Here is a 13,912-nt window from a genome sequence, read left to right as displayed (position 1 = left end):
CCTTGATTTTTAGTAGGAAGGACAGCTCTTTTCTAAGACTAAAGTCAGAAGTAGTTTCTTATGAACAGATTACATATTCTTAATATATAGTAAGTATAAACCAAAATTATTCTCAGCCTAGTCTATTATAGGGAGCATTTAAAGAAAAAATGAAATTAGTTCTAGATTCCTTTTAATTTCTGAGACTGGGGATAGACACTATTAGGAGATAGTGAGGATTCTCTCAAAAAGAGAAGTTGCCTTACCCTGAGTTAAAGAAATATGTGTGTGTCAATATTCAGTCTCTCTGGAAGTCATGAGAAAATTAGAAGTAGAATAAGGATGTAGTCAGTTAATCACTTCATAATTTATCATTTGTATGCTTTTGGAAAGGATCTGATGTATCAGTAACTCTATGTAGCTTTGAATGAATTTATTTTCCCAAGTAGTACTAAGGATTTTGGTTTGTATCAGTACTTTTGGAAGAAATTTATTACCTGCTAAGGTCTTCTAATGACCTCCTTAGAATCCTGGACCTATGTACCGGTTAGGGACCCAGACACCTTCTGAAGGTTCAGCCTGATCATAGTTTGGGACCACTTTTTAAATGCACTTAAGAATATTTAGATCACCAGTTTGAAGACTCAGCAAGATTGACGTGGTTGCTAACCATGGTCTGACTTTGACCTGAGATGCTGCTTATGACTAAGCCCTCTCTTATATTCCACTTCCTGTATTTGGGCTAACGTCTTCCTTCCCCACTTTCCCTAAGATTGAGATTCCTTACCTTTCCTACTGACTCACAACTACTGTATTTTAATGGGTTCATTCATTCACTTAAAAAACTTTATTACTTGCCTCATGCCTGTAATCTCAGCACTTTAGAAGGCTTAGGCGGGCAGATCATGAGGTTAGGAGTTTGAGACCAGCCTGTTCAACATGGCGAAACCCAGTCTCTACTAAAAATATAAAATTTAGCCAGGCATGGTAGTGGGTGCCTGCAATTCCAGCTACTCGGGGGGCCAAGGCAGAAGAATCGCTTTAACCCAGGAGGTGGAGGTTGCAGTTAGCTGAGATCACACCACTGTACTCCAGCCTGGGTGACAAGAGTGAAACTCTATTCCCCCACCCCCAAGAAAAAGTTATTACTTTTGTGAAATATTTCTCAGGGGTCAAGCACTGTAATAGATGTTGAGGTTGAAGGTATGGTGGTAAATAAGACAAACATATTTCCAGTCCTGATGAAGCTTATCTTTCTAACAAGGGAAACAGAGTAAGTGAATACGTAAATGTAATACAGTACAATGTATTTTAATTATATATTATAAAAGTGAATACATAATGTTATGTATTGGAGTACATAGTAGGGTCAACTAATCCAGTGGGGTGGGACTTTTTTTTTCCATTTATTTATTTTATTGCATTTTAGGTTTTGGGGTACATGTGAAGAACATGCAAGATTGTTGCATAGGTACACACGTGGCAGTGTGATTTGCTGCCTTCCTCCCCATCACCTACATCTGGCATCTCTCCCCAACTCCCCACCCCCCACCCTCCCTCCTCTATTTCCCCCCAACAGACCCCAGTGTGTAGTGCTCCAGGGTGGGGACTTTTTAAGAGGATATGATGGTTAATCTGAGGCTTCAAAGATGAGTATAGAAGTTAACCAGGGAGAAGGAGTTAGAAGAGTGTGCAAGAGATTTCTCAACCTTCTTAGATATTCTGCTGCCCAGCTTGAACCTGTCCAAACCTAACATTTTAGTGCCTGCTAGTTAGCACCATAATACAGTCAGCCCTTTTTGTCTGTGGATTCTGCATCTGTGGATTCAAACAATCATGAACTGAAAATATTTTTTAAAAATTGCATCTATACTGAACACACACAGATTTTTCTTGTCATTATTCCCTAAATGATACAGTACAACAACTATTTACACAGCATTTACATTGTATTAGGTATTATAAGTAATCTAGAGATGATTTAAAGTATATGGGAAGGAATGTGTACATTGGTTATATGCAAATAACATACCATTATGTATTTGAGACTTGGGCATCTGTGGATTTTGGTATCTGAGGGAGGTCCTGGAATCAATTCCACATGGATACCAAAGGATAAATATATTGCATTTTACCTTCTCCTCTAAAAGCAACCACTTGGTCCACAGCTGGATACCTTGACAATCAGGTCTAATGGTGTAGAACTTTTCCAAGTATATGCCCTATGGATCTGTCTGGTCTTTGGGCTTTAGCTCCTATCTGCCTTTGGCTCTACAGTGGTGGTAAGAATAGCATGGCATAGGTGTATCTTGTGTTCTTGGAGAAGGGGCATCACAAGTCCTGGAGAAACCTGACTCATAAGTGTTATTTAAAGGTGTGGAAACCAAAGAAATCTTCATAGATGTCAACATGGTGGTAAGTGTGGGGAGTTATAGTTGCTGCCTGTGCCAGAGCTGGGATGAAGGGGCTACTTAGAGTTGTAGATGGGTTTAAAGTGGATGAAATGGCAAGTCATGGACTTAGGCCTTGGAGTTGGGTTGGCAGAGTACTAAAAAGAATCAAGAAAACTGTCAGCAGATGTTAGAAGGTGTGGATCAAAATGGCTAAGGTTGAATACTTCAAGGCAGAGAAAGAAAGGAGTTAGATTAGTGGCCAATGCAGGAACATGGGCAAAAATCAAGTCCAAATTCTTTCCTGGAGTAAGAAATCCAACTTGAAATGTGTTGAATCATAAACTGGAATAGGCAGATGATGAACAGGCAGCCAAGTAGTCAAGAAGGCAATGTTGCCGGGCGCAGTGGCTCACGCCTATAATCTCAGCACTTTGGGAGGCTGAGGCGGGTGGATCACCAGTAGTTTTTGTGAAGGAAAATGGCATGAAGGATTTTTTTTTTCTGGTTTGGATTAAAATTTCATCTTTCTTTTTCTTGTAAATACAGTGTCCTTATATTAGTGAATAGAGAGTTATTATAACTTTGAAGCAATTGTTTCCATAAATGGGATTCAAAAAGTGAAATTTTAAATTTTTAATAGGAACAAAACAATTTCTTTTCTATTTTTGAAATTAAGTTGAATAAGAATTAGGAAATGATTAGGTGACTCATCCTTTATTCTTCTTTTCTACCTCAAATACAGCCAGCTAATTAACAAGCCAAGTCAGCACTACCTAAATGCTATGTGATTTCAAGTGTGCTGGGAAGGTCCTCCCTACAGAATTCTATTTTGTAAATACTTGAAATTCTACTGCTACAATTGATTCCTTTAGGTCATATGTTGCTCTTTTCCTGTGGTCATCTTTTGAAATGGAAGATGTGGCACTTGTAGTCTCTAATAGCTTTTGGTCTACTGAACCACTTTAATGTGCGAACAATAGGAGATACACATGGTACACTTGAGGAGCTGATGGAGCAAAGGTAAATGGTGAGAAGTTTGGGGGCACTGAAGAGAGCTTCATGTAGTGTTTTGGAGGACTAGAAAGGTATACCCATTGAAATTATTTTTCGAAATCAGTGGAAGCTTGGTAAAATAGATTGCATTCTGATATAACAAGAGAAATAGGAAAGGAGAGAAATTGGGTAAGGGAAGCGGGTTGAAAGAAAGACTGCAAGTTTGGGTTCCCTGAGGGCCAAATAAATGAAAGTATCAGGCTAGCAAAATTTCTCTTCTGTAGAATTTTTTCTCGAGAAGAAAATGTCTAAATATCAACTTTATGTTCATGTCCCTGTTCTTTCTATAACATTAAGTATGGGGACAATTAATTTGCAAAATGAAGATCTGACAGTATTTGTTTTAAGAGGTGAGAAAAGGTTCTAAAATGGGGTGGTGAATCATGTGATTTCTTGGTTTGAATTCTCTTGTTAAGGATAATGGTTACAAACAACTTCTGTGGAAGGTTTTATAAACAAGGACAAGGCAGGTGGAAATTTAACAGAACATTAGTGTGTCTGAAGTAGTGGTGCTAGGGTACAATAATATCCCACAATAAACAGATTTTAAAAATCCAAGTTACAAACTCAAAAAATAAAATAGATAATGGAAGGAACCGTTGGCTTGAAAGAAAGGGGTTTAGAGATAGCTGGCATAATATATTTTTATGTGTAAAGAAATGGTGCATACTAAATTCATACATCTAGGCAAGGACAGCAGCAAAGTCCCTTCCTTAGCAATTGTGTAATTTTCCCTAATAGTAGTGATTAACTATAGCTAAAGTGGGCATTTGGCTTTACAAACAGCCATTTTCAGATGGAGGTGGGCTTTCATTTTGTAGGAGCATTCAACCCATGCTTTCACAAAAGTCATCATTTGGACCTTCTTAAAATGAAAAAGGAACCTACTACTTTAATGGCCTAAGTGACCTAACTGCATTGCTCTGAGCAACTTAGAGGTTTAATAATGTGTGACAGCCAAGTATAATAGAATTGCTAAAAAAAAAAAAAAAAAAAAAAAAAAAAAAAAAAAAAAAAAAGTGAGAAATGTACAAAGCATTTCCACCTTCCATTGCTGTGATCACTATAACCTGACTGCCTGTTTTAGCCCTACAGAAAGAAAATCTTCTGTATCCTTTAGAGTCCCAGCAGGAAAAAAGTGGTACATTCCAAAGGGGTGCTTGAAGGGAATTTCATGAAAGGCCTTATTAAAATGGTGTCATGCAAGATTAAGGAAAACAAAAGATAGAGATAGTGAAGTGCACCCCCAAGGACCTGCTTCTGCTTCTAGGCCTAAAAGATTTCAGGGAGAGAATCACTGCTGAAACTCTTCAGGAGCTCTACCTGGAGGAGAGGGCTACCTGATAGGAGTTGTGGACACACAGCCACTGTGACACGGTTTGGCTGTGTCCTCATCCAAATCTCATCTTGAATTGTAGCTGCCATAATTGCTACATGTCATGGGAGGGACCTGGTGGGAGGTAATTGAATCATGGGGACAAGGTCTTTCCCGTGCTGTTCTCGTGATAGTGAATAAGTCTCATGAGATCTGATGGTCTTATAAAGGGTCGTTCCCCTGCACATGCACTCTTGCCTACTGCCATGTAAGACATGCCTTTGCCTTTTACCATGATTGAGGCCTCCCCAGCCATGTGGAACTGTGAGCCAATTATATCTTTCCTTATAAATTATTCAGTTATTTTTTCGTAGTAGTATAAAAATGAACAAATACACACTGCTAATCCACTGTCTGACAGGAAGACAATCAAATCTCCTGCTAGGGCCTCCTATTGGCCATACTCAACAGGAAACCAGGAGGTAAGGGAGCTCATTTGATGTAATCTGTAAAGGTCAGCCTGTCAGTAAAGACTAATATAGAAAAGGTTAGAAAGTATATCTGGATGAACAAATATAAAATAATTTTGCACAGTTACTTTCACAATTGTGAAGGAAGTGTGTTGGGGTAGGGACATCCTTTCTTCTGCCACTTAGGTCTAGGAGCTGCATAGGAGGTTCTTTTCTTTCATTTCCAACAATGAATGTCTGTCTAGGCCCCAAGAAAGCACCATGAGTATATAATATTCTCCTCTATCTTTGAGGACTCAGTTGAGAAGATAGTAAAGGTTATGGAGAGGTAGACACCTTGAGTTCGTGGTATTATCATGGATGAAAATACTCTCATTAACCGTATCTGTTCAACAATGGTATTATGTACAAAGGAATATTGTATTGTCTTGTCATGAAACATTTCTGTGTGAGAAAACTGAGTTCTACTACTGGGGCAAAGGTTTCTGATCATCACATAGGGCCAGGAAATAACTAACGCAACACAAATATAAATCAAATGAAATATATTGATATATAATTCAGATATCATATAATCCATCCACTTAAAGTATACAGTTAAATGTTTTTTTTTTTTAGTATATTCAAAGTTACGCAACCACCACCATTCTTTATTTTCCCACAATTCCCCAGCATCTGGAAACACTTACTTTAGTCTCTGTGGATTTGCCTATTCTGAACATTTCATATGAATGCAATCATATAATATGTGGTCTTTTGTGTCTGGCTTCTTTCACTCAGCATAATGTTTTCAAGGTTCATCCATGTTGTAGCATGTATCAGTATTTCTGTTTTATGACTAATATTTCATTGTGCATTTTGCTAATCCACTCGTAAGTTAATGAACAGTTGGGTTGATTTCACTTTTTGGCTATTATAAATAGTGCTGCTATGAACATTCCTACCCAAGGTTTCATGGGGACATATGTCTTTTATTCTTTTGGGTGTATAAGCAGGTGTGAAATTGATGGGTTATATGCTAACACTGTTTATAAGGGACCGCCAAACTCTTTTCTGTGGATTCTGTACCATAGTACATTTACATCAGTGATGTATGAGGGTTCCAATAGCCTAACATCTTCACCAATACATATTGTCTATAAAACATGATTTGTAAATATTTTCTACCATTCTGTTGGTTGTCTTTTCATTTCCTAGATGGTACTTTGTGATGGCCAAAATAGTTTAGTTGTGATGAAGTCCAATTTGTTTATGTTCTCTATTGTTGCTTGTTCTTTTGATGTCATATCTAAGGAAATGTTGCCAAATCCAAGGTTATACATATTTATTTCTATGTTTTCTTCTAAGAATTCTGTAGTTTTGACTTTTAGATTTAGATCTTTGATCTGTTTTGAGACACATTTTGTATATGATATAAGGGAAAGGTCCAACTTCATTCTTTTGCATACGGATATCCATTTATCCCACCACAACAGATATGTCTGACTTTGTAGACTTTATGGAAAAACACTCCATGTAGAACACACAGGCAGTTAGAGGGAGGGCTCTTTCTCACAAAAGAACTCATTTTATGAAGCACGATAGGCAATATTCACACAACATGGCAGCAAAGGATCAAATTCAGTGTCCACGTTAACAGCTCTTAGAAAGGAGAGCAGTTAGGGAGACCAACAGGATTAATTTAGTGATATGAAAATGTTAATGCTACTTAAAATATACTTGTACTCAGGCAATAGTTACTCAGCCATGAATGCCCTTACTATAGAGGTTTGCCTGTGATGCTACCAGATGCCAGGTAGTCTGTTTGGAGAGGTCTGCAAAAAATAAGAAGGAGTTTCATATGGGCAGAGATATACACATCCATGACCCTGTTTTTAAAGAGAAAAATTCTAACCCAAATGTCATGGGAGAGAGACAGTGAAACAAAGAAAGAGCTCTTAGTTTCTTTGAGTAAAGGGGACTCAAGGCACCTCTGAGCAACATATAAGCTTTAAAAATTATATGCTTTACTGCATATAATTCTGGAAATCAATTTTTTATCCCTTTAATACAAAGACAGTGAATATATTTGACAATGAAAAGACATTTGGAATAATTAGGAGAAAATAAAAATATATAATGTTTATATTATTTTCCTCAAGAATTTCCCTAATTCCCCTTGCTTCATCATTTCAGAGAGACATTTTTTTTTCCCCTCATGAAGTGGAGAATACTATTTTCCTCGAGGCTATGGCCGAATCCCTGAATTCTATTCCTGGCCCTGCTCCGGCCTTTTGAAGGTTCAGTACACAATCTCCTCAAGAGCAAGATAAGGTCTCTTTGCAACCGATAGGCTAGAATAAAAACCATGTCCCACTAGTTACCTCATGGTACCACATGATACCTTAAGCACAGTTACAGGATCAGAGATTAACTGTAATAATTATCAGGGTAAATTCTCTTACACCTGGAATAATCACAAATTCTCCTCTTTAAAATTTCATTTTCATGGTTTTAGTACTCTTTATCTGCAAAAAATGGAGGTGTAGGTCATGGGAATTGTGCATAAACCTTAAATCAGATGTGATTAATTATTATGCTTGTTTGCTTTCTTCCTGCATAATTAATATAGCATGTCATGATCAATTTTTTCTATACCTCAGTCCAATATTTGGCCAGCTGTCATTTTCTTGATGTTATTACCCAAAACTCTAGCAAGTATTTTTAAAAAATTGGTGAGTAATTTTTTGTATACACTAAATGAGCCTCCTCTAATTTATAACCAAAAGATTAATACCATTATGAAGTATAATATTTTCAGCTAGTGACAGCTCTGATTCTGCAGCTAGCACACCCTGGGTGCTACATACCTCTAAGTGCAATTAGTTATGCTTTTAAAATCAAAGTTGCAGTGACTGAGTGATAGTTTCATTGGTCTCTGCCTGTGTGGCTTGAGTAGGGGTCAAAAACAAGATCTCTCTGTCATGAAAATGCTGTACAAGATGGGATATCTATACTTACATGTGAAAGTGGAATTGAGTTCTCTGTTCATCAGTGTTCTAATTTTATTCTTCCCTATTCACATTTTTTAATAGGGAAGATGATGATTAGAAAGGGTTTTTCACAAGTGCTAAAGATTTTGTCATTAGCTTTTGTCACATGGGGGCTCACATATTTAAACTGACCCTCTTTTTTGAGTCTGCAAATTAAGAAATTTCAAAGACACAGAAAAATCTTCCATAAACAGCTACCAATAGTTTTAAAAAGTAAAGATTTTGATATGTATTTTCCTAGAGCTTGTTAAAACTGCTAAAGTTGGCAAGCTCTCTTGATTTTTGCCTACCAAGCTTTAGACCCCAAGAAAATTCATATCCTTAGCAAATACTTTTATTTTCCTCAAAAATATAATGCATTGCCAGTTGTCTCAGCAATAAATCACTTGGAGGCTGCCTCATGTGGTACCCTGGTTCTTATCAGGGAGGATCCCTGAGTCATTGGCAATTCAAACATTTCTTTCAAATATAGCACGTATCTGGTTTAGTTTGTTAGCATAGCATTTGCCTGTGGTAATTTATCAGTTGATTTCCACCCCCTTCCAAGTAATGAATATGAAAATGATTAATGATTATACCTTTATTTTTATTTCTTTTGGAACTGCCAGCCTTGACTATTTACAGGAGATCATTATACTTTTACAGATTTTAAGCACATCTGCTGAATCAGCAAAGCAAAAGTTCCAGCAATTTCACTGATTATAGCTGCATCTTGTGAATATTGCAAACAACTATTACTGTACCACTTGGGAGAGGGGGAGGGGAAGACCCTGTGTGTTTTAAAGAAGAGTAAATACAGTGGTAGGTTTTAAAAAATACTGATATTGTAAGCTAAAGTAAAATGGAGCTGTAAGGCAGTCCTCATTCCCCCAAAATGCCCCAAATACAATACTGCCTTATATGTGTTTTCAGTGCTAGATTAAAATTGGAGGCTGAGAATTGGAAGGAATATGAGTAGGATTTTTTTCCAGGGATGCTGTCTCCTTCCTAAATATTGATTCACTCAAGGCCCCCCCCCACCACCCCAGCCTTCTCCAGCACATCCCATGGTGGCATAGGTTTTCCAGGTCCAGCTTGTAGATCTGTTGCATTTCTGCTACAATGATCACATTCCCTTTTCAGTGACTCTCACTTCTCTGTACTTTTGATTGTCCATCTTCCTTTGAGAAGTCTCAGTACTGTCTGCCTTTTTGTATGAAAATACCAAAGACTTCACATTTACTTAATTTTTTTTCACAATTACTTTTTATTACATTCACCCCAATATGAAATTGGCCACTTACAGGGATTATATATTCTTTTTGGGGGGAGGATTATATATTCTTACAGTGCAGGCTAATGTTAAGCTCTTACTAAGAGGAGCTGTTTGAAGAGACAGGATTTGATCAGACTTATTATAAACACAGATACATATCATAAGTATTTAAATAGCTGCAAGGTTCAACTCCACAGGGTACCCATTTAAGGTTGGGCTTGGCAAAAGGTACATACTCTGGTATAACCTTGGGTGCCTTCTTATGGAATCTTTTTTTTTTTTTTGGGGGATCAGACATGTCTATAGACTTATAATGGAGGAGGTTTAAATAGAAGACCTCTCTCTGGTCCATGTAAGAGCTACCTTTGAATTTTTGGGAGATGGTTGGTAATAAGATCAAGGCTAGGCTAGACCTGGAACCCAGCCAAGTAGGTAGGGTGTGGCAGATACCACAAATATAGACAGTTGAGGGTGGAAATTAGTGAGTCACTAGTGGAAAGTATTGGAGTCCTGGGTAGGCAGTTATACTGTGGAGTCTGAGGAGTGTGAAGGTACATAAAAATGGTGCGGGGAGGCAGGGCTAGTGAGTACTTCACAGAGACCGGGGATATCTATCCTCTGTTCTGCCCTTCTATATTTCCTGCCAGATGTAACCTGCCTTGGGTCTACAGAGGTTCCTGCAGCCCAAATGAGGTCAGAGACTTATAACATATCTTCCAGAATAAAGCACTGACAAATGACAAATGCTAGAATATTCTCTGGGCATTGTATTGTGTCGTATAATTAGTGCACCTGATATACAGGCAGAACTGTTCTGGAGACTGTTCCCCCCAACCCCTTCTCTCTCATTCTCACCATGAAATCTAGTCTGTCTTTCTCAGACTTAAGGCAATCTGCCATTCTCCCAGGGAACAATTGGGCTAATGGGATGTTGATAAAAATTGAGCTGGCATTTTAAGATTTGCAAAGAACCTTGGAACACTAATAAGCCCCTGATGAATATAAAATTAAAATCACTGAACAACTCCAGCCCATTTTGTGGTTTGAGTTGGGATGCAGGGAGCTTGAGAATTATTTTCCAACTTTTCTGATTTGGAAATCCTCAGTACTTCATGGCCATATGAGTAATTTTATTTTCAGAAAAGCATTTCTTAAATAAATATTTCAAAGAGGTAGAAAGTGTGTGAAAGAAATTCTCCTGCACCAATAAGAAAACCTAGACCAAATGTGTTTACCTGGTATTCAAAGCCATCTGTAATATGGCCCCACCTTACCCATCCAAAGATGCCTTCGTACCCTCTTCTCTGGCCAGTATCTTTCCAATGCAGCCAGATGCCTTTCAGTCTCTGGAATTCTTGCTGCTGTCTCTACTTCACACACCCTGCTCTAATTCTCCCACTTTATCTGAGTTTACCTTGAATCTCTGCTGGAAATTCATAGTGACCCATCCAGCTCACACTAGGACCCTCCTCTCATTGACTTCACAAGACCCATACTTACTACAACACTCATGATGACCCTTGGCTATATTTCATCTCATAGCACTTTCTAGTTGCTTCATTTGAATACCTGTCAAGTCCTTGGTGAAATTATATATCCATTGAGGGTGGGAGGCTGTAATCAATTTTTTTGTTGTGGTCTCTAAATAGTTGAGCACATTGTGGAAACCAAGAGATCTTTAACTGAGTAAGTGTAAAAATGATAGCTATTGGTCAAATAAAAGATATCTGAGATGGGAAACATTTATTTTTATTTTTTGATTACTGATTAATAATTCACCATAATCTATTCTTTTCCCCACATTTAGTCTCTTCTTTCTTATTCCATGATCATTTTCCAATGAAGGCTAACTCTCTCCTGGCATGGTATTTAATTCCTGCTATCTTGAAACCACATGCAGTTAGGATGGAAAGCAATCCAGCTAGCCATATGCTGCATCATTAATTTCTTGTCTCCATTTCAATCCATTCTCTTTTCAAGTCTCTGAGAATGCATGAATTCTATTTAGGCACTTAATCTGGACTTTTTTTTTCCTAAAGTAACTTTGTATTCCTGAATGTGGCGTTATAAAGACTGTTTACATTTAGACTTCCAATGCCATAGCTTTTGAAAATGAAGAACAGACTAGCTATTCTTGAATTCTGTTTAGGAATGATGATGTTTACACTTCTTACAGAACAATAGAAAGGTGATACTTATCAAAAGAAATGGTTTGCTTTTGATATTTCTGGCAGCTCCAAGTTTTTAAGACTCTAATTGAGATTTCGAGTTTTGCTGATTTGAATTCCTAAATACTGATTCACTTCATCCATTCTGTTTGATGCCAATTACCATTTCTCTAGCACATCATTGTTTATTTTTTGGATTATGGAAGCAGCTTCCCCATAGGTCTCCCTCTCTACCTGGAGTCTTCTCCCTCTAAATTATAACCTTCAAGGGGCCATCAGAATGATATTTCTAAAAGTCAACTCTGATTTTGTCATCCCTGCTTTAGAATATGTCAATAGCTCTCCTATGTCTATAAGATAAAGCAGCGAGTATCCCTGACTTTTTCCTCCCTAGCTCCACAGCCTACCATTCTTCAACTCATTGTCCATGCTCTAGTAACAGGAAGCTGCTTATAATATAGTACTCATTTCTATGCCTTTTTGGAACCCCCCCATCTAAACCATTCTCCATTCTTCCACTTTATGTGTTTAATTCTTATTCATCATTTATGGTTTATCTCAGGTGCTATCCCTTCTTGGATACTTCCCTGCTCTCTGCTCTTCCTTAGGTGTCTCTCATGTAAGCTTTCTTGACATTCACTCACACTGTGAAATTTTTGAGGCTAATGTCTGCATCTGAGGCAAGGGTCAATGTAGCATATTTTTAAAATGTATAGTCTATGGAACCAAACTAGCTGGGTCTAAATCCTAACTCTACCAGTTACTAGTTATGATATCTTAGGCAAGTTACTTGACCTCCCTATTCCTCAGTTTCCTCATCTGTAAAATGGAGCTAATACTACTTTTTTTCAGAGGATTGCTATGACAAAGAAATGAGCTAACACACATGCAGAGCTTAGACTGCTTCTTGCCACCATACAAGAACTTAACAAACATGAACTGGGTTGGGCGCACTGTCTCACTCCTGTAATCCCAGCACTTTGGGAGGCCAAGCTGGATGATTCACCTGAGGACAGGAGTTCGAGACCAGCCTGACCAACATGATGAAACTCTATCTCTACTAAAAATACAAAAATTAGCTGAGCATGGTGGCAGGCATCTGTAATCCCAGCTACTCGGGAGGCTGAGGCTGGAGAATCACTTGAACCTGGGAGGCAGAGGTTGCAGTGAACCGAGATTGTGCCACTGCACTCCAGCCTGGGTGACAGAGTGACACTCCCTCTCAAAAAACAGACAAACATGAACTGTGATTATTTTTATACCCGGAATGTAGCACAAAAACTACAACAAAGTATCAAGTATAGGTTTATTTAATGTAAGTCACGTACATTTTAATTGAGATAAAAGTTGAATAACATAAAATTAACCTTTCTAAAAGTGTACAGTTCAGTGATATTTATTACATTCACAATGTTGTGCAAGCATTATCTCTACTAAGCTCCAAAACATTTTCATCACCTCAAAAGAAAACTGATACCCATATATTCATTAGACAGTCATTCCCAATTATCCCTCTGCTTAGTTATCATGTAGGTAAAGTTTTTGATGCATTTTCTATAGGGGATATTACAAAAATATGATGTAGCATGACCACAATACAAATGGAATTACATTTCAAAAATGCAACATTCATAAAGGATTGACCATCTGATTATTAACTGATGCCCATTGAGCTGGTCATGTCTCATGAATATATTCTCCAAGGTCACTAGAGTAGTACCAAGTGTGCTACTGCCCCTTCCTTTAAATAATACAAGATTTCTTTAAAATAGAACAAAAGAAACATTTTTCTTTCAATTGAGGGCTTTAAAAAGAAAGCATTCCACATTGTATAAGACATGCTTAATGCAGCCTGGCCTTTTGAAGGCCACCGTCTTAAGTATGTACTGACAAGAGAAGAGTCCAGGGCAGGTGCTCTTGACAGCAGCATTCGTGTGTGCCGTCCTTGGCTCTGTAACTCCAGAATGACATTGAGTCCCTGTTGAAAGAGTTATTCAGGCAATCTGCTGCTTACCAGCTCAGTCCATGCATATTCATAATTGAGAACAACACTGCCTTAATAAAAGCCTTTTTTGACATTTATTAGAACCCAGCTATAGCTATTGATTTTGTCACTCTTTCCGTTGCCAGCTGCTGCCACTTTTCTGACTCTTTTAAGTCCAGTTCCACTTACATACTGAGAAAATATCCTGCTTTGTCAGTGTGTGTGTGTGTGTGTGTGTGTGTGTGTGTGTGTGTGTGTGTGTG

Source organism: Cebus imitator, unplaced genomic scaffold (genome assembly GCF_001604975.1).
Source record: "Cebus imitator isolate Cc_AM_T3 unplaced genomic scaffold, Cebus_imitator-1.0 Scaffold585, whole genome shotgun sequence".
NCBI lineage: Eukaryota > Metazoa > Chordata > Mammalia > Primates > Cebidae > Cebus > Cebus imitator.
This window is presented reverse-complemented; position numbering follows the sequence as displayed.